Source organism: Elaeis guineensis, chromosome 8, assembly GCF_000442705.2.
Source record: "Elaeis guineensis isolate ETL-2024a chromosome 8, EG11, whole genome shotgun sequence".
NCBI lineage: Eukaryota > Viridiplantae > Streptophyta > Magnoliopsida > Arecales > Arecaceae > Elaeis > Elaeis guineensis.
In genome coordinates this window covers 8,311,177-8,331,187 of record NC_026000.2, presented here as the reverse complement: position 1 = coordinate 8,331,187, position 20,011 = coordinate 8,311,177, and the positions used below count along the sequence as shown (strand labels likewise).

The 20,011-nt window shown below is 36.1% G+C and overlaps 1 long non-coding RNA gene and 1 pseudogene across 1 annotated transcript; both read right to left on the bottom strand.

Annotated features, from left to right (window-relative positions):
- Positions 1-333: 333 nt before the first annotated feature.
- LOC105050420 (uncharacterized) lies at positions 334-13,657 on the bottom strand. Its single transcript, XR_003801636.2, has 4 exons — positions 13,414-13,657; positions 1,390-1,736; positions 982-1,294; positions 334-543 (listed from the first exon to the last, which is right to left on the bottom strand). It is a non-coding gene; the product is annotated as an uncharacterized lncRNA (long non-coding RNA).
- On the bottom strand, positions 2,520-4,110 carry LOC114912614 (uncharacterized; annotated as a pseudogene).
- Positions 13,658-20,011: the final 6,354 nt, after the last annotated feature.

Genomic DNA, 20,011 nt, shown 5'->3' with positions numbered 1-20,011 from the left:
ACAATGCTCCATTTTGCGCGTCCATTTTGGTCATTTCGTAACTGAGGTTTCAAACTGGTCATGACTTGTCCAACGATCCTAGCTTCAGCTAGGTTTGAGTGTTTGACTGATTGACTGGCTCTGATCACAGATCTCATCTCTGCCAGATTTTAATGATAGGAAAGTTTGCTCAGGACATGCTTTGGTGATTTCTGTCTTAGTATCCCTTCTTGGAAATAATTGAGCTAAAACTAACCTTAAAAGTATTGATAAAAAAAAAAAAAAAAAAAGCAAGTAATCATATTTTGTTGTCCGTAATGCCTCTTCCAGTTTGGATTGGTGCATGGGTGGCATTTGGATCGAGTTGACCTGTTTAGGCCTCAAGCTATTTTATAACCAACCCATGCAACATAGATCAAGGTTTATATATTCATGCCTCAAATTTGTTTATAGCCAACCCAACAAGTAGATCAGTTTCTCAGGTCCGGTCAAAACTTGCCACCCTTACAGTACGTACAGTCAATAATTCAGTAAACCACAAGGAAATGTTTGTTATCTCCGACCCTGCATCAAAAAGGAAGAAAATGAGCTTAAATTTTTATTTCTCTATTTTCTTCTCTACTTCAAAAGCTGAAGTTACGTATATATATCTAAGATACTTAGGTATATGTATCTAAGATACTTAGGTATATACTAGACTGAGGGCAATACAAAGATTAAGAAAACAGGACCTCCAAAAACCATAAAAAAAATATGTTTTGCTTTTATCCTAATTATAAAATGATTGCTTGAAAGAGAACCATGGGCTCATTATTATAATAGGGAAGATGCAAAGAAATTCATCTATAGAATCTTTCAAGCACTGTACAAGGGTTGTTGCAAATCATATAGTGATGTACTTGGTATTGGGGCCTCATTTAGTTAGATGTAGCATGATTGGTGAATGGAAATGGAGTGATTTGTCATGCGAAAAAGTAAAAGCAATTCTAGTCAAGGCAGCACCTGAAGAGGCTTCACCAGCTTGGCAAGCTTGCCAGCAGATCCCACATCCCCCAATTGGAAGCATTTCAGTTGCTGAAAAATAACCCCTCATTTGTTTCCCCCACATATCCAGCATCACATCACATCAATGGTTTATCCATCCACAGAGCACTGAGATGCCATATAATGTTTGACCCCCTATTCTGTGGACAGAACCAAGGATAATTTTTTATTTTTCAGTTTGTCACAAGATGAAGCTGGTGAGCACCACCTTCGGTGTGAAGTTCACGATTTCAGCCCCTGATGCTTTCTCAAACTTCAAGCAATCCACTGGCTGTAAGATAATCGTCACACAAGTGGAATTAACCTTGGCCTTTTCAACTTAATTGCAAAAAGAAATCAAAAACAGCCAGCTCCCTAAACATTTACCTTATCAAACACTGCTTCAACGATTTTCACCCTTGCAGAAGACATGAACAACCAACATAAATTAATTAGTAGTACGATCTTGCCGATGCACTTAAAGGTAATTTTGTAGCTGATTGGCTGGCTAGGTACATTTGCTCAAATGAGAGCATTTTGCTTGTGTGTACTCTCATCCATGGATCACCTACAGAGTGGAGGCTTAAAGCAAAGCACTAGCAGAAGCTAAGCTGTAAGTTTCCTTGGATAAATAGAAATGCTTTTGGGTTTTTGCTTTCCCTGTAAAAGAAAGGCTTAAATATTGCTGAAATACAGTTCCTGAAGATAGATAAACATAGGCTTCAACTCTGAACCTGCAACAAGTTTGGTGGGGAGAAAAAAGAAGAAAAAAAACTGATAGTAAGTTGTGGTGAAAGTCTTATTTTTTTTCATATGGTATGAACAAAAGTATGCATTTTCTTTCCCTTTTTTCCAGATATTAATTCTACATGCCCAACATAGCAGGTTTATTGAGCACATCCTTTATTAATATGAATTTATGGTACTTCTTAGACTTTATTAAAGGAAAAAAAATTATAGATATTTAAGTATAAAGCTCATGAAGACTTAATCTTAGGAGTGATACACTTCAATAGTTTCACTGCAAATGAGATGGAAATTTGCCTCTTGCTGAAACTTCAACTAGAAGCTGTGAAGAAATCACACCACTGTACAAGTCAATGGCTTCTCATCCTTGCTTTTTTGAGAAGATCAGAAAATATCCGAAAGCTGAGTTGATCCGTTCATGCAAGTTCTTTTTGGAGCAGCAAAACTTGCATCGTTGTCTAAAAGGTCTACCCAGAAAAGATAGAAGTACAAGAGAGGATTCTAAATTAACTTAACCAAGACCCTAGGGCATCGGAGGGTAGGTCTCATCAAAAGAAACTATTCAGAAACCAAAACAGAAAAAAGTTACAGCAGCTCTCTCAACCAAGCCATTCATCAGCTCTCCTGATAACTAGCATCCTCATTCCAGACAGTTTCTGCCGTTGCTTTAATTTCACACCCTCATACAAAGCTTAGTTGCTCTTACAGCAAGTTTCACCATCTCCACTTTAGCATTCCAGACAGAGATTGGAATCTTGCGTACTAACCAATTGATCAATTATTTGCACCTTTACATTCTGTTAAACAGTCTATGTAGACATGAGCTCAAAGCCAGCATCTTATTAAAAGAACTATACTTACTGTGCTGTTGAAGTTACAGGTTTAATTCCTTCACACTCACCATTCTTGATTAGCTCAGTGATCTGATTGAGAGTCATTCCAAGGCTCCCAAAAGCTTTGATGAGCTCGTTGGCTTGTCGCCTAGTGAAGTCAGTCTCCATAGCATAGGGTTTTGTCAAATCCACAGGAGCACGAACCTTGCATCATCCTCTAACTCTCCTCTTAGTATGGCATGTATATGCTGAGCATTCTCCTGCAGCTTCATGGCCATATTTTGTGCCTTATCTGTGCTCTTGGAAGTCTCAATCTGTGTTTCCTCCTCAGAACCAAAATTTTGAAAAATTGATATGGTCGTGCACATTTGAGAATAATAATCAAAACAGATCGGGCTGGGATTTAAATTCACAGAACTCAGGAAAAAAGGATCCACTGCTGCAGAAAATTCCTTTTACAGATAACTAAATTATGGAGGCATGATGTGGCAATGAGTTACAAATTTTTAAGTCATGCTTTTTTTATTTAATAATCGCTCCATGCATTCAGGGGAAGAAAGGTCAGAATCTTGTCAGATATTCTGTCGAATAGCTTTTAAAATACCTTTTAGTTATACTTTTACATTAGGTCTACACAAAATTTATCTGGATTTCCTATTTTTCCACTTCAGCTAGAATGCTGCCTGAGTTATATAAATTTATGAGATATGCTCTGGGGAAATGCTGAGGAGGCTGTGAACTGGGTTTCAAGTAATGATGTGCCTCAATACCCATGAAGTCCTCTGAAGTCATCAACACATTTTACCTCCATCTTCCATATTTCTTCAGAGAGGAGACTGGAAATTTATGCAGCAGTGTATCTTGAGAATTCCAGCTAAACCTTATACGTGATCACCATGAATAAGTAACCGGCGTCTGTTTATAAAATGAAAGGCTTAACTGGGACAAAGGTAATTAACATACCTAAATCAGCATCAGCTTTACCAATAAGAACATCTACAGCACTATTCCCCAGGCATGACCAAGTCTCCTGTGCCTTAATAAGGGCATCCCTTGAATCAAATACTTCTTGGTCAAACAAAGCTGGAAGCTTAGATCGTTTTCTCTTCTCACCCACTAAGCATCAACGGGTACCCACTCGATATCTGGGCTCCTAGTCCCTGATCCTCCTGTAATCAGCAAGCTGTGACTCCCACTTCCTCTTGCACAGAAGACCTGATGACATCAAATGCCTTGCAGTTGTCAGACATCTTCTTCCATTTTTGAAGCATAGAGAGAGCTTTAACCCAGTCCTCATCCACAGCAGCAATCTCACTCACAAGAACCTTCTTTCATGTGTGGTCCAGTCAGGAGCAGCCTGGGAATGAGTGCAGTGTGAACTTAATGGTGTCTCAGGACTGTTAGCTGTGGTATCTAGCTTTGGAGGTGACTCTTTATCCTTAACAGTGATTGGCCTTTTAGGTGATCCCTTGCCCTTATTGGAAGCAGGTAAAGATTGAACTGTGCAAGGTGTCTCAGTTCATTCCATTCCACTGATATGCAATAGTTGTCTGACAAGGGAGAGAGACTTTCATGAAAAACTAAGACCGGCACGAAAATTTCTATGTGAAGTTAAAAAAGAAGTTTATTTCCTGGTGTAAATCAAGCCTACAAAATGCCCAGCAATTGGGGGAGGAAACATGGTTTTCTTCCTCCAAGACAAATATCATTTGAAATTTAGCAGTTACTCTTCCTAAAAACCCAGGTCTGCGAAGGCTTAATATAAATTTATTCAGAAATTGGTGAACTCCTCCTGACCACAGAATTAAGGCTATGAAAAACAATGCTCTGAGAAAAGAATACCTTCATAAATCTTAAAAACGTTGTATAAAGAACTTAAGAAGATTGTACCAGACGAAATTATAAAATATTAGATTTAACAAAGCTGCTTCCAGAAATACATGTTGGTATTTACAATTTATATCACCAAATCAATTAATATTTCAGTGTTACGCATAGATTTTTATTCGAGTTGGAAAATTAGTTTTCATTTCTATATAGTAAAAATAATAATAATAATAAACTGCATAAGCAGATACTTATATGAAAACATAACCAGCTCAGAATCAATAGCCACATATAGTTCCATGTTGCCTTGCCTGAAGAGCTTGATGATGAAACAACTTTGAAACTGTATTAAGTTCAGTGACGTATATTGTCACGCCCCCGACCCGAGATTGTGAATCGAGGATCGCGGCAACCGCCGCATACTCATAAAGAACTCTCTCCATAAGCATGCAAGGCATCTCATTACGATATCAATGCATCACAGCGGAATAAATTCAAATAATTATTATTCAACTTTGATTCAAATAATTTAAATCAAATATCTTACATCCAATAAAATTTTACTAAAAATAAAATAATAGATCTAAATTCAATGAAGTTGACAATGCTAAATCTCGCCGCTAAAAGCTCTGTCCCAATATTTCTTCCCGCGCTCGAAATTAATTATCTGAATCTGAAAAATAGAAAGAAAGGTAATGAGCTAGACAGCCCAGTAAGTAACAAATATCTCAACTAGATAATTCAGATATTATCAAATTTTCAAGAACAATATTGCAATTAAACATAAAAATATATTTCATGCTGATTTAATGCAAATCCAATATTTTCAAATATTCACATATAATATAATCATAAATCCGATTCGATGCAAAACACTCGTAACTCAACAGCCTTGACTATGACCAACGTTTAACCCCCATTGGCGGGGTCCACAGAATACCAGCGTACAACCCCCACTGGCAGGATCCACAAACACCAGCGCACAACCCCCACTGGCAGGGTCCACAAAGCACCAGCGCACAACCCCCACTGGCAGGGTCCACTAAAACCAACGTATAATCCCCATTGGTGGGGTCCACTGAAACATAGTTAGGCTGAGAGCAAAAAAATCCGATCTGTATCAAACACTTTGAATCATAATATATCATAATTTTTCTTACTGAACGTGTGCATAATCGATGTACCATAATATTTCAAAAGCACTTTTCTTTCAAAACATAATTTCATAAATCATGCATAATTTCAGAGAATAATTATTTATTTTCAGAATAAATATGGAATATCTCGAGAAGATGATTCATTACTTACCTTTCACGGAGCACTGAATGAACAGATCGACTAACTTCTAGGAGATTCTTCCGTGCCTATTATCCAAAATTATATTTTTTACATTAATTTTAATTCAAAATTCAATCTAAACAGATCCCAAATCAAAACCTCACTTAAAATCAGACTCTTCCCTAAACTCAATTAAAATCATCAGATGAAGCCTTCCACTACGCTAATCCTAGAGGAATAACTTTAGAGAGAGAGAAATCCATCAAGAGAGAGAAACAATCTAGAGAGAGAAAATTCTAGAGAGAGAAAGTAGAGAGAAAGTCCAATTCCAGAGAGAGAAAATCAGGGTTCAGACTGAAAGAAGAGAGAGAAACTCTCTCTCTCATCATTTTTTTATTTTTTTATTTATTTATTCATTTATTTATATATATATAAGTATATATATATATATTTTGTTATTATTATTATTATATTTATTTTTTCTTTTCTTTTCTTTTTTTTTCTCTTTTTCTTCTTTTTCTTTCCTTTTTCTTTTCTTTTCTTTTCTTTTTCTCTTTTTCTTCTTTTTCTTTTCTCTTTTCTTTTTCTTTCACGGAAGAGGGAACTCTGTTCCTCTTCTTTCTTCACGGAACAGGGAGGTCTTCCTCCCTCTTGTTCTCGAACTAAGAGGCCTCCCCCCCCGCCGACAACCCCTCCGACCGGTCGGGTAGTCCCCGGTGACGTCGAACGGTCAGGTCCGATGACCGACAGCGGCCCACGGTGACGGCAAATCAAGAATAAAGACAAAAACAGGGGATTCGAAAAACAAGGATTTTTTAAGGGATTTTTCAGTAGAAAACTCAGTAAAATCCAAGATAAAAACCTCTAAAAGATTAACAGAATAAAATAGAAGAGATTTTACCCAATTTGGATTTGGTTTGACTCAATTTTCGACGGCCACGAGAAGATTAATCCGTCGGCAATATAAGACGAAAGAAGGGAAGAACTCAGTGATTAATCGGTGATTTTTGTGAGAAATAACTGTTGAGATTGAGGTCTTTAAATAGACCTTAACTAGGGAGAGTTTCAATTCGATTTCAATCAGATTTCCTAGATGGTTTTTGGATTTGATTGGGAGAAGAATTCCATAAATTTCTTCAGTTCCAAACTCTCTGCCCGCAGCCTAGCACGTGCAGGACACGTGCTGGCTCCAAAATTTCTCTTTTTTTTTTTTTTTTTTTGAATGGGCTTGGGTCTGCTGGATTGGGCTTGGTTTTGGGCTATGACATTCTTCACCCCTCAAAAAAAATTTCGTCCTCGAAATTTTTCATACATGTCACCATTGTATTGGAAGCCTGTGCATTCTGTTGAGTAAGCGCATAAACTCTTCCCTGGGTTTTAGAAATCTGTCCACCACCCTTATGTTGTCCTTCATGAGTTCTTTGGCCAACTTGATTTTCAGTATTTAGCGAGCAGCTAGCAATTTTATGATCCATCTGACCACATTTGAAACAAGCACCTGTATTCCAATAGCAATCCTTGTCTGCATGATTTTTGCCACATCTAGAGCACGGCTCACCATCAATCTGTTGAGTCTTATTGTCTACTGCTCCCTTAGCTGATCTTTTGATGTTTTTATTATTCTGCCCTTGTGTATCATTTGATTTTGCTCTCTTTCTTTGCTTTCTTTCCCTTTCCATACGTTCTTCATTGACTTCTCTTTCAATTATCAGTGCTTTGTTTATCACATCTGCATAAGTTGTCAATTCATATGGAACCACTTGTTTTCGAATCTCAGTTCTCAGTCCCATCTCGAACTTGTGAACACGTTCTTGCTCACCATTCACTAATTTCGGAGCAAATTTTGCTAACTCTGTAAATTTTGCTTCATATTCAGTCACACTCATACCCTTTTGCTTCAAATAAATAAACTCTTGCTCTTTCTGGATCCTTATACTCCGAGGAAAATACTAATCATAGAATGCAATCCGAAATCTTTCCCAGGTAAGTATTTTGCCGTCTTGTTCATACTTGCGCTGTAGTCGCTGACACCAGTTGTATGCTTCTCCTTGTAGTAAATAAGCTGCATATCGAATCTTTTCTTCATCAAAACACTCTTGGACAGCGAAGGCTTTCTCCATCTCCATTATCCAGTTATCAGCCTCCAAAGGTTCAGTAGTCCTCTTGAAAGCTGGAGGAGCAAGCTTTTTAAATTCTGAAATGTTATTCCGTTGTACTGGTTGCTCTCCATGTTGTGGTGGTGGATGCTGATGTTGTTGTGTATCTCGTTGTATCTGCTGTTGTTCAAGCATTTGCTGCTGTATTTGTTGTTGCGCTTGTACCATCCTGATTAGGGTCTGCATTAACTGAGCCATATCTGGTTCATGACGTGCTCTCGAAGTACTCCCATTAGGATCTACGACTCCCTCCTCCTGAGGGGTGCCACTGATCAGATGGGGAGTGCTACCATCCCGTGGTTGTGATGTCTCTCTTGCAATTCCTTGAGTAGTTCTTGTCATTCTACGGGGAGGCATGGTAACCTTATAGTAGTAAAACCTTATTAGATTCATTTATCTATTTGTTAGGATAGATTTATTATGATGCTCATTCTTTAACGTCCCAATATTTTTAATGTTTACCCACCTACACTCATACTATGTCAAATTCTGTGTCATAATTATCCACTTATGCTCTGATACCATATTAATTGTCACACCCCCGACCCGAGATTGTGAATCGAGGGTCGCGGCAACCGCCACATACTCATGAAGAACTCTGTCCATAAGCATGCAAGGCATCTCATTACGATATCAATGCATCACAGCGGAATAAATTCAAATAATTATTATTCAACTTTGATTCAAGTAATTTAAATCAAATATCTTACATCCAATAAAATTTTACTAAAAATAAAACAATAGATCTAAATTCAATGAAGTTGACAATGCTAAATCTCGCCGCTAAAAGCTCTGTCCCAATATTTTTTCCCACGTTCGAAATTAATTATCTGAATCTGAAAAATAGAAAGAAAGGTAATGAGCTAGACAGCCCAGTAAGTAACAAATATCTCAACTAGATAATTCAGATATTATCAAATTTTTAAGAATAATATTGCAATTAAACATAAAAATATATTTCATGCTGATTTAATGCAAATCCAATATTTTCAAATATTCACATATAATATAATCATAAATCCGATTTGATGCAAAACAATCGTAACTCAACAGCCTTAACTATGACCAACGTTTAACCCCCATTGGCGGGGTCCACAGAATACCAGCGTACAACCCCCACTGGCAGGGTCCACAAACACCAGCGCACAACCCCCACTGGCAGGGTCCACAAAGCACCAGCGCACAACCCTCACTGGCAGGGTCCACTGAAACAAACGTATAATCCCCATTGGCGGGGCCCACTGAAACATAGTTAGGCTGAGAGCAAAAAAATCCGATCTGTATCAAACACTTTGAATCATAATATATCATAATTTTTCTCACTAAACGTGTGCATAATCGATGTACCATAATATTTCAAAAGCACTTTTCTTTCAAAACATAATTTCATAAATCATGCATAATTTCAGAGAATAATTATTTATTTTCAGAATAAATATGAAATATCTCGAGAAGATGATTCATTACTTACCTTTCACGGAGCACTGAATGAACAGATCGACTAACTTCTAGGAGATTCTTCCGTACCTATTATCCAAAATTATATTTTTTACATTAATTTTAATTCAAAATTCAATCTAAACAGATCCCAAATCAAAACCTCACTTAAAATCAAACTCTTCCCTAAACTCGATCAAAATCATCAGATGAAGCCTTCCACTACGCTAATCCTAGAGGAATAACTTTAGAGAGAGAAATCCATCAAGAGAGAGAAATAATCTAGAGAGAGAAAATTCTAGAGATAGAAAGTAGAGAGAGAAAGTCCAATTCCAGAGAGAGAAAATCAGAGTTCAGACTGAAAGAAGAGAGAGAAGAGAGAGAAACTCTCTCTCTCATCATTTTTTTTATTTTATTTATTTATTTATTCATTTATTTATATATATATAAGTATATATATATATATTTTGTTATTATTATTATTATTATTATTATAGTTATTCTTTTCTTTTCTTTTCTTTTTCTCTTTTTCTTCTTTTTCTTCTTTTTCTTTCCTTTTTCTTTTCTTTTCTTTTCTTTTTCTCTTTTTCTTCTTTTTCTTTTCTCTTTTCTTTTTCTTTCACGGAAGAGGGAACTCTGTTCCTCTTCTTTCTTCACGGAATAGGGAGGTCTTCCTCCCTCTTGTTCTCGAACTAAGAGGCCTCCCCCCCCGCCAACCACCCCTCCGACCGGTGGGGTAGTCCCCGGTGACGTCGAACGGTCAGGTCCGGTGACCGGCAGCGGCCCACGGTGACGGCAAATCAAGAATAAAGACAAAAACAGGGGATTCGAAAAACAAGGATTTTTTAAGGGATTTTTCAGTAGAAAACTCAGTAAAATCCAAGATAAAAACCTCTAAAAGATTGACAGAATAAAATAGAAGAGATTTTACCTAATTTGGATTTGGTTTGACTCAATTTTCGACGGCCACAAGAAGATTAATCCGTCGGCAATATAAGACGAAAGAAGGGAAGAACTCAGTGATTAATCGGTGATTTTTGTGAGAAATAACTGTTGAGATTGAGGTCTTTAAATAGACCTTAACTAGGGAGAGTTTCAATTCGATTTCAATCAGATTTCCTAGATGGTTTTTGGATTTGATTGGGAGAAGAATTCCATGAATTTCTTCAGTTCCAAACTCTCTGCCCGCAGCCTAGCACGTGCAGGGCACATGCTGGCTCCAAAATTTCTCTTTTTTTTTTTTTTTTTTTGAATGGGCTTGGGTCTGCTGGATTGGGCTTGGTTTTGGGCTATGACATATATAAAATAAATACCAATGCAGAAGGTTACTCATTATCTTAAGAGCTAGACTACACATTTTACATTAACTCCTCGAAAAAGGATCTAAAGATTTAACATCAATGATGGGCAATCCAAATTCAAGATCCAAACCATTAAACTTGATCTACACTACAAAAAATGCCTGGAAACTCAAATCTTGTATTTTGGTGGTCTCTAACTTAATCATCCAGCATGTATCAAAATGGACAATTTCAATAGCATGATACTATATACCATATGATCTAACCATCAACATCTAGTGAATTTAAATCTAACCACGTTTTAAGATATGTAGATTATAACCCATAAAATGGATCTTTGATTTATATGCCCTGTCATGGATTTTACCATGTTACTACAATTGATACTGTTTATTTTTATACCAACTTGATGCACACGTTAGAGACCACCAAAATACATAATTTTTGGCTTTTAGGCTTTTTTTTGTAGTGTAGATAATGCTCAATGGTTTGGATCTTCAATTTGAACAGCCTATCATTAATTTTAAATCATTAACTCCTTGTCCAAGGAGTTAGCATCAAGTGTGTAGTCCAAACCTTATTTTAATTAAGAAGGAGAAGCAATGATTCATGAAAAAACATGCCAGAGAATCTTATGCAGAAAATAAGTGCTTGAAAAATGTTAAGGTCTTTTAAATAAAGAAAAGCATGGAACTTTGAATTTGAAGACCTTCAAAAAGAGGTTATCCCATGTTTTCCTCAGTTTAAGTCCCACAAATACCCTTTGCACAAGGAAGCAGGGAAAACAAGATTCTCCTCTTGAGGCCACAAACTATGAAGCAACCCAAACCTATTGAGATGCCAAAGGTGTTTATAGAAACCATATGATCTAAAATTCAAGCATGGAATAGAATTCTTTAAAGAATTTTTCTAAGAAACATGTAGAGCCTATAATTATTGAAGGTCAACAATAAGATCTCACAAATAGGGCTAAAATTGCTTGAATTTGTTGAAGAAACTTATCCGTTCACTTAAGTGTGGTTCAATAGTTTCATCTCAAGCAGCTTCTAACATTGTTTTAGGAGGAATTGGGCCCAAACAAGGATCAAGAGATACTTGGAATTGCTTGCCATACTCATATCAATATATATCAGATATAAGTACGCTCATTGGATACAACTAGGATGCATCTCTATGCTTATTTACGTATCCTTCTTTAAAATTCAAAAAGAGGAGCCAGGTATTTCCCAGATACTTCAGGAATGAGGAGGTCATTTTTCGGTGGATGAATGTTAATCTTTTTATGATGGATGGTTGATTTAAGAATTGGTGGTGTTGATTTTTCTTTCCCATTTTAATAGCATGTTGATGTTATCGTATGAACTATGCCCTATGGATTTGAAAGAAGACCAATGATGAGTTTGTGAAATGTTAATGTTATTATATAGAGTGCTACTATGAAATATATTATCACGATAACCCATTATACTTTGTAGATTCTTTTTAAATGGAAAGAATATGAACTAATTTATTGTCGAAACCTAGTTTGTGTAAAATCATATGATTTTCAAGATTTATTATATTGACATGTGCATATTTTATTGCATTCATATTTCATAGTTGTGTCTATGCTGCATGGGGCTCATATAAACCAAGGCTCACAAGCAACATAAGTAAACCATCAAAAAAGTATCCAGGATGGAAGTTATACTCCACTTTTTGTGTTCCATCTCATTTGCTCTTTGAAATTACATAGGTTAAAAAACAATTAACACAATGCAAAGAAAACAATGATATGCTGTCAACTTTGGAAAAATTAAGGAAACTGTTGTCAGGGGACAACATCTTTGATCCCATATCAGTTGTGAGTCAAGAGGAAATATGGCTTATAAGGATTGGAACCTTCTCTCCCATATGAGATACCTTTTAAAGAGCAAAACCATGAGACTCCAAATAACCAAGATCCACTGAAGCCTAAAGACAATCAGAGTCAAAATGGACAATACCCCATGTATGCGAGCACGAAGGCAAACCCAGCCATCCGACCTCTCGACCGTAACAGAAACCATTAGTCTTTCACATACAATCGTGCCAGCCACTGATGAAGGTTTTCTCATGTGTTACTCAGTTTCTTTCTTTCTCAAGTGTTTCCTCCTTCGGTAGAATCTTAGATTAACTTGTTCCCACGAACACCTCTCAAAAGGAAAATCTCACTTTTTCTCCCCTATTGCCTCAGTTCCCCTTTGAACTTAGTTCTGAGAATTAACTATTCTATCCACATCTCAGCTCACAGATTTCCAACCAACATCTGCTAACTGGATACTTTGCCAGAAGATATCCACAGAAAACTCAACTGGCTACAAAGATCAGTGAAACTGATAAAACTGTTACAGATTATATCTAACCACATTTAAATTTTTAAGCTTTTTTAAAACAGAAACCTACCATGCAGTAATCTAGGACCTCTGTCCATCTCACAAAAAAAATATCTAGAGCAGCTAAGTTTCATTGCATCTATGTAGAGATAAAATCATCGATATCTGAAAATTTTACATCGGCTGTAGCATAATCCATAATATTTGTTGTCACAAAATAATCTATTCGCCATCATAACTGATATATATTCTTGCAATCTAGCTAGAAAGTGTTTAGGAAAAAAGCCATCCTCCCTTGATTTAACAGGAAAAGAAAGAAAAGGATTTTGGCCCTACTATCTGAAATTTTGGAAAAAAAATACCAGCATAATCCAGAAAATGAAAAAGGAATTGATGAGAATGTATGAGTGGTAGCGATTATGGTGAAATTCAAAGGAGAAGCTATGCTTATGAAAATTCAATTGAACAGAAAATGGACCCGGCAAAGAGAAGAAATCTCGCCCTAATCTCATGCGACCCTGTGGCTCTTCTCCTTCACTTCGCGATCGGCCAGCGGCGCCGGGAGCAGGGGAGAAGGCTCGGTGGACGGCGGCAGCGCTTCGAGCGTGACAACTGCAGAACAGGGAGAGGGAAAATGAAAAAAATCTTGAAACTTTCCGTCTTGGTAAGAAGGATCACGTGGTCGTCGCCACTTTGCCATGTTACTTGGCGAAAACAGTATTTTGAGTTTTTTTTTCCTTTTTTCAGCCTCGTAGCCACCTTGCCTTTTTTTTTTTTTTTTTTTTTCTCAGCCTAAAATAATATATATTTTTTCCCTAAATTTAGATCGCATCATTTGAACACTGTTCCTGCCTAGGAGAAGTTATTGCCTCGACCACGCCTAGGTAGACCAGCATAAATCTCAAAGCGCATACGCGATCGATAGCACGCAATCTAGAATTCATGAAATATAAAATTTGAGTGGTCTACCTGGGTGTGATTCAAGGCTCCAAGCAATAATTTTTCTTTGCCAAAAAAATTATACTTTCATCGGTCGCACTACGTCATTGGTGCACCATGCCAACGAGATTTTACCAAACGAACAACTTCAACACTTTCACTCCCCTCTCTCAGCGAAAAATTTTTAAGACTCGTTTGGTTCACAAAAAAAATATAAAATATATATAAAAAAATTTAATATATTTAATTGATAATAATAAAATAATTTATTATAAAATAATTTATATTTGATTAAGTATCCATATTTTTAAAAAAATTATATTAAATACTTATTATATCTTTAACAGATATAAAGTCATATTTTTTTGCTCGTAAATTTTATATAAATAATAATATTATATTTATATTAATATATTATAATATAATATTAGATCATAATTTATTGTATTGATATAATACTAATATATATTAATATTATATTAGTATAATACTAATATTTTAATATAATGAATTTATTAATATAGATATAAATATAATATTAAATATATTATTATGTTAATGTAAATATTAATATATTAATGTAAATATTATATTTAATATTAATATAAATATTAAAATAATATTAGCATATAATAAATATAATAATATTATTATATTAATATTCAATATTTTATCCTAATCATCCATTGATGTTTGTAAAATCTTAACCGTAGATCTTAAAATAATATTTTTTAAAAAAATATATATTAATTTTTATCTCATGAAAAATTTCAAAATCCATCTTTTCCGTAAGTTCTCATTTTCTATGAAATATTAAAAAAAAATTTCTATCCTCTCATCTTGAAACTTCAACCAAATAAGACACTCCCCCCCTCCAATTTTCTATCATCAAACGACCCAGATTGTTGGAAATTAAAGGAGGCATCATCAAGGGAGAGCTCAAAGGATAGGAGGGAGACAGACGCATACAGCAGTCTCGTGGGAGAACTCCTTCGAAGGTCATGGGCGGCCCTTCATGACAAGGGTGGTGAGGCGAGCTTGGAGGCTCACGAGCGTGTTGGTGAAGACTTGGATCATGATTGGGATAGCAAGGTCCATGATAATGAGGGAGATGACGAGCTCATAGTTTGTGGGGAGGCCATTGAGGGTGGCAGTAGTGGCAATCTGGGCACAAAGGGAAACGGTGCCATCATAGGGGAAGGCAGGCAACGACGAGACACCATCCTCTCGGATGGTAATCTTCTCGTTGCAACCGCTCTCATGGGTAAGGTTGGTAAGAGAAGTGGCAGCCTTAGCAAGATCAGAGGGATAGGTGGCCATCTTGATGGTGGTAATATAAGTCTAGATCTATTATCCTATGTTTGATTGGGATCATGAGAGGATGGATGGATGGATGAAATTGGAATGATAAATGATCTCTATCCATCATTTAATTTAAAAAATTATAAAAAGAATAGATGGAAAAAGAAGAATTGTCCATCTATCCTGATCCATTAATTTACATCCTCTCAAATTAGAAGGATATAAGGATGGATGAAAAAATTATCCCATATTTGATAAAACTATAATATTTCTTCACTTTTTTATTCATTTTATCTATATATATATATTTATATACACTATTAATTATATGCTATTAAATTTTATTATCAATTATTTAATTTTAGTATATAATTAAATAATTAAAATTATCTTCAATTCCTCAATTTTTATTTACTATTTTTTAATGGACAATTATACAATATTAATTAACTATTTCAATTAAATTATAAATTAATTTATTATTTATATAATTAATATATATAATTTATTCACTAATATTTATTTTATAAAATTATTTGTTAATTAAGTTAAATTAAATTAAAATTAAATATATATATATATATATATATATTTTATATAATTATATATTATAATGATTATAAGTTTATACCTTATTTTTTTAATATAAATAAGTATTATAAATTGATAATAATAATAATTTTTCTAAAAATAATCTAATAAAAATATTATATAAATTTTATTTTTCTTTTTTTTCATTCATTCTATATCAAATAAAGGAGAAGATTATTTTCATCTATCCTTTCATGCTTATCTTTTGTTGTGAAAGATTTTCAATCGCATATGGCTATAGCTGGAGTAGAGTGAAAATTATCACAGTGATGTTTCTATAAAATAAATTCTGATCGAAATTGGCTCCAACAAAGATCTTCCGCGTATGCCTATCATATTTGTATCCTCTTGTAATTTCCTCTCATTCTCTTCTATTGCGCCAAATTCTTGATTTGGTCGTCAGAGGGTACTCGTCGGGATCAATTTTAATCGAGATTTATTTTGCAAAAACATCGCTCCGATGATCTCTAGTCTACTTCAGCTATATCTGTATGCAGTCAAAAATTTTTCATAATATTTTTTATTTTATTTTTTTTTAATTCATCCTTCAATAAAATTATAGAGGCAACGAGTGAGACTCTGTTGGGAGTGGATATGGATTGTTTGATCGCATAGTAAAATTTTGTTGACATGGTGCACTGTCAATGTGGTGCACTTCATGTAGGATATAATTTATCGTTGGTACCGATATTGCAGCCTAGCCATCTTCTCGACGAGTCGTCATGTGATTTTACGAGCCAGTGGATGAGATCCATTGTCACGTGGGACTTGAGTACAGCGTCGGCGATCCGCCAGGCAATGCCCTCACGGTAATTCAGGAAATCATTGAAAAAAAGACAGACAACTCGGAAAAATCATATTGCTCCGTCGTATATTTTTATTTTTATGGCACATTTCACGTGCAGCAATGAGAGTTCAATATATCAAGCTGGAGTGATTTTTTAAATTATACTTTCCAAGTTGCTACAACATTTTCCGTCTCCACCTTTTAACTCTATTTGCTACACGCCAGCGCTCTTCAAACAAAACCCACGTAGAGAAACTACCGGGTCTTGATACATTGGCTTATACAATGATATAAAAAGAAAGAAATTTAAACGCTCTCTTGTTCTACTTATGTGTGTCGACCATGACCCTCTGCATAAGCTCTTCCTACTTGTCAACCACAATCACAAAGGGGTAGCCCAGATATTGATGCATATAAACAGCAAAGCATTTTATTTTGATCGTTGAGATTGACTAATAATATACATGCTACTCGTTTCCTTCGCCAAACGAAAGAGCAGATAAAAGCCACATATTATTCAAACTGAGATCTGTTGCGGTCAATCCCCTCATCGCCTGGTCGTCGGAAACGAGCACCTGCAAAAGAAAGTCCACACTGATCGGAGGCGGCTCCGGCGAGGACCCTCCGACGGTCAAGTCAGAGAGGAGACTAGACAACAGCGAAAAGAAAACAAGGAACTCAACGAGAGAGAGAGGGAGAAGGAGAGCTTGGAAGTTTTCGAAGGGACCTCTCTAGCACTGTTGCCTTTCCAAATTTATAGTGGGAGGTGGTATGGCCTCACCGTTGGTGATATAGACAACTGGAGAGTTGTCAAACCGTCGGAGGTGGTCACGTCGTTGACGAGTTGACAGGTTAGAAATTAATTTGCGTCCTTGACAGGACAGCGCCCCAAGTTTCCTGACAGGAGAATGCCTCCTAGCATTCGTACGGCGTTTGCTTGATAGGACTGCAGCCCATGCTGCTCATTCGGCGTCTAGAAGGACCTGTAAAGGTGGGACGTCAGGTATCCAAACCGATGGTTAGTCAGCGGTGTCCCACCCGATAGGAAGTCGGTCACGAGGGATCGGCTCTCAGATGATCAGAGGCGACGTTGGCTCGTTAGGTCGATCCACTCCGGTCGGACACGATCGGTAGTCACTGTCGGTGTTGTCCACTGTCGGTCGGACGAAATCGGTCGGGCTCGTAGTAGAGTCGGTGTTGAGGATGGGTCGGCGCTAGGGTCGATCAGTATATCCCAACAAGATGCAAATGTAGAGGAGGAAGTACTTCTGTTTGGATCTCAAAGATTCGTGCCCTCGAGTTAGTTGGCAACGCACGGCTTAGCTATCATAGTCCGTGAGAATATTAATTTGTCATCTACTTTTGTTTAGTAGGAGCACCGGAGCAACATCATTATGTATTATGATTGCATTAAGATAAGGAGGAAAAACTTGATTACATTAATCATTTAGAGGATGCCAACTGACATAGTTGAACAAACCTGCTATTTTTTGTTCCATTCTCCTCGCCCTCCTTCAGTCTTCCGGACTCTCCTTCATCCATCTTGATCCACAGCATCAACAAAGCTTGTTCACCCACACTATCTGGCAACGCTTCTTTTTTTTTTTTAATCCAAAATCTTTTAGCCCTGGCAAAAGAATAATTTTGGTGAACAACATTCACTTAATTTGCATGGATTATATATCACACAATCTATAGTCTAAAATCAATCGGATAGATTAGTATATAATTTATGGGTGGGAACATAATGGTTAGGCGAGATTAGGCTGGTCAGCCAGATTAAGCGGGGCATGATTAGAGATGAACCGATTCTTTTGTCTACCAGACCTTTTTTCTGTAACTCGATCTTTGTTGCTAACTATTATCCTGTTTCTTTTTCTGTCCTTGTGAAATGTTTTGCATTTTATTCATTTTGTTAGTTTCAATGATCACCTTGAATTACAAAATTCACTATTTGACGTATCATGGTGGTGTTTATCGTGTATTCATGTTGCATATTTCCATTGCAGGCAGGGCATAGTAATGGCCGAGGTTTCATTATCCTTTCCATTAATCACAATGCCTAATTAGCTATCTAATTTGCCTCTAATGACCAAGATTTTAGATAGTGCCATTGCAATGGCTTCACATTGAAACCATTAGTAACTGCTTGTTACAGTAGCCATTTTTTATCTAAAAAATTATCTAATTTTAATATTCAAATACTCACTAAAGTAATGATAGTTATGATGGTGTGATAATGGAAAGGAAAAATAATGAATGAACGGTACTATCACTTATATTTAATAAAATAATATATTTTTAGACCACACAATCTGTCTTGGAGGAAATTTTTATAAAAAAAATTGAAATTTAAAAATATATTATTTTATAAAAAATATATATAAAAGTTGCTATTCGTACTGTAATTGTCTATTACAACGACATAATAAGAGGCGGCTGGGCTGTCATGATGTCATTGGTTTATATGTAAAATTTATAAACTTTTTTGTTTATTTTTTCTTGTTTGGCTCTTTCATATCATTTCAACTAACTGATGCATCGTACAATAAATATATTATGATAAATTCAAAATATAAAACAAATAATGTTTAATATATTAAAGAAAATATATTTAGAATAATTAATATTCACGATCTAATAATTGTTGCATTTGATGCAAATCCAATTGGATTGCATGCATGGAACTTTATGGCATGGAAAGACTATAGAATCTTTTTTTTCTTCTTCTTTTTGATATAAAAAGACTATAGAATCTTTAGAAGACATCAAAAGCTGCTCACCTTTGAATGGAGCTGGATCCTTAAAAAAGAATAAAAATAAAAATATATATATATTTTTTTAAGACCATTTCGATACATATCATAGGGCACGTTTTTTCTTCTCATACAGGATATGACGGACAATTAACCAATCTATTAATATACCAAATCCGAGTTAAAAAAAAAAAAAAAGGGTAAAAAGTAATCTTAGTCATTCAATAACATACCTATTGGAATAAACAATGGCTGCAATAGTAGACAGAAATAGAAAGCACAATAATATATAATGCAATATCACGCAAGTCGCCCAGTTTACGCATGATATTTGCACTGCTTTTGGCGCAAGAAAGCTCAACCTCAAAGCATCAAAACACCCAAACGCTCGCGCCCAATCGCAACAAGCACAGGTTATCAGACCACGCAAGTGAAAGCCGTGGGCGGGGAGAACACAAACAGTTTCCCCTGCCCGAAAGCCAGGTGGGATGTGTACTCCACAAACTGTTTGCTTCCCCCTCCCCCCACCCCCCAAACCTTCTCCCAGGTCCCAACCAAGCGGCTCGTTGCGACGAGAAGCAGGCGGGAGGTGACCGGACCCGAGCCCAGCTGGGCTCTTTTTGGCATTTAGCGATAGCGATCCCTTCGAATTCAAACTCATGATACCGGCCGCGTCCCGTCTGTCAGGTGTCCCACGCGAC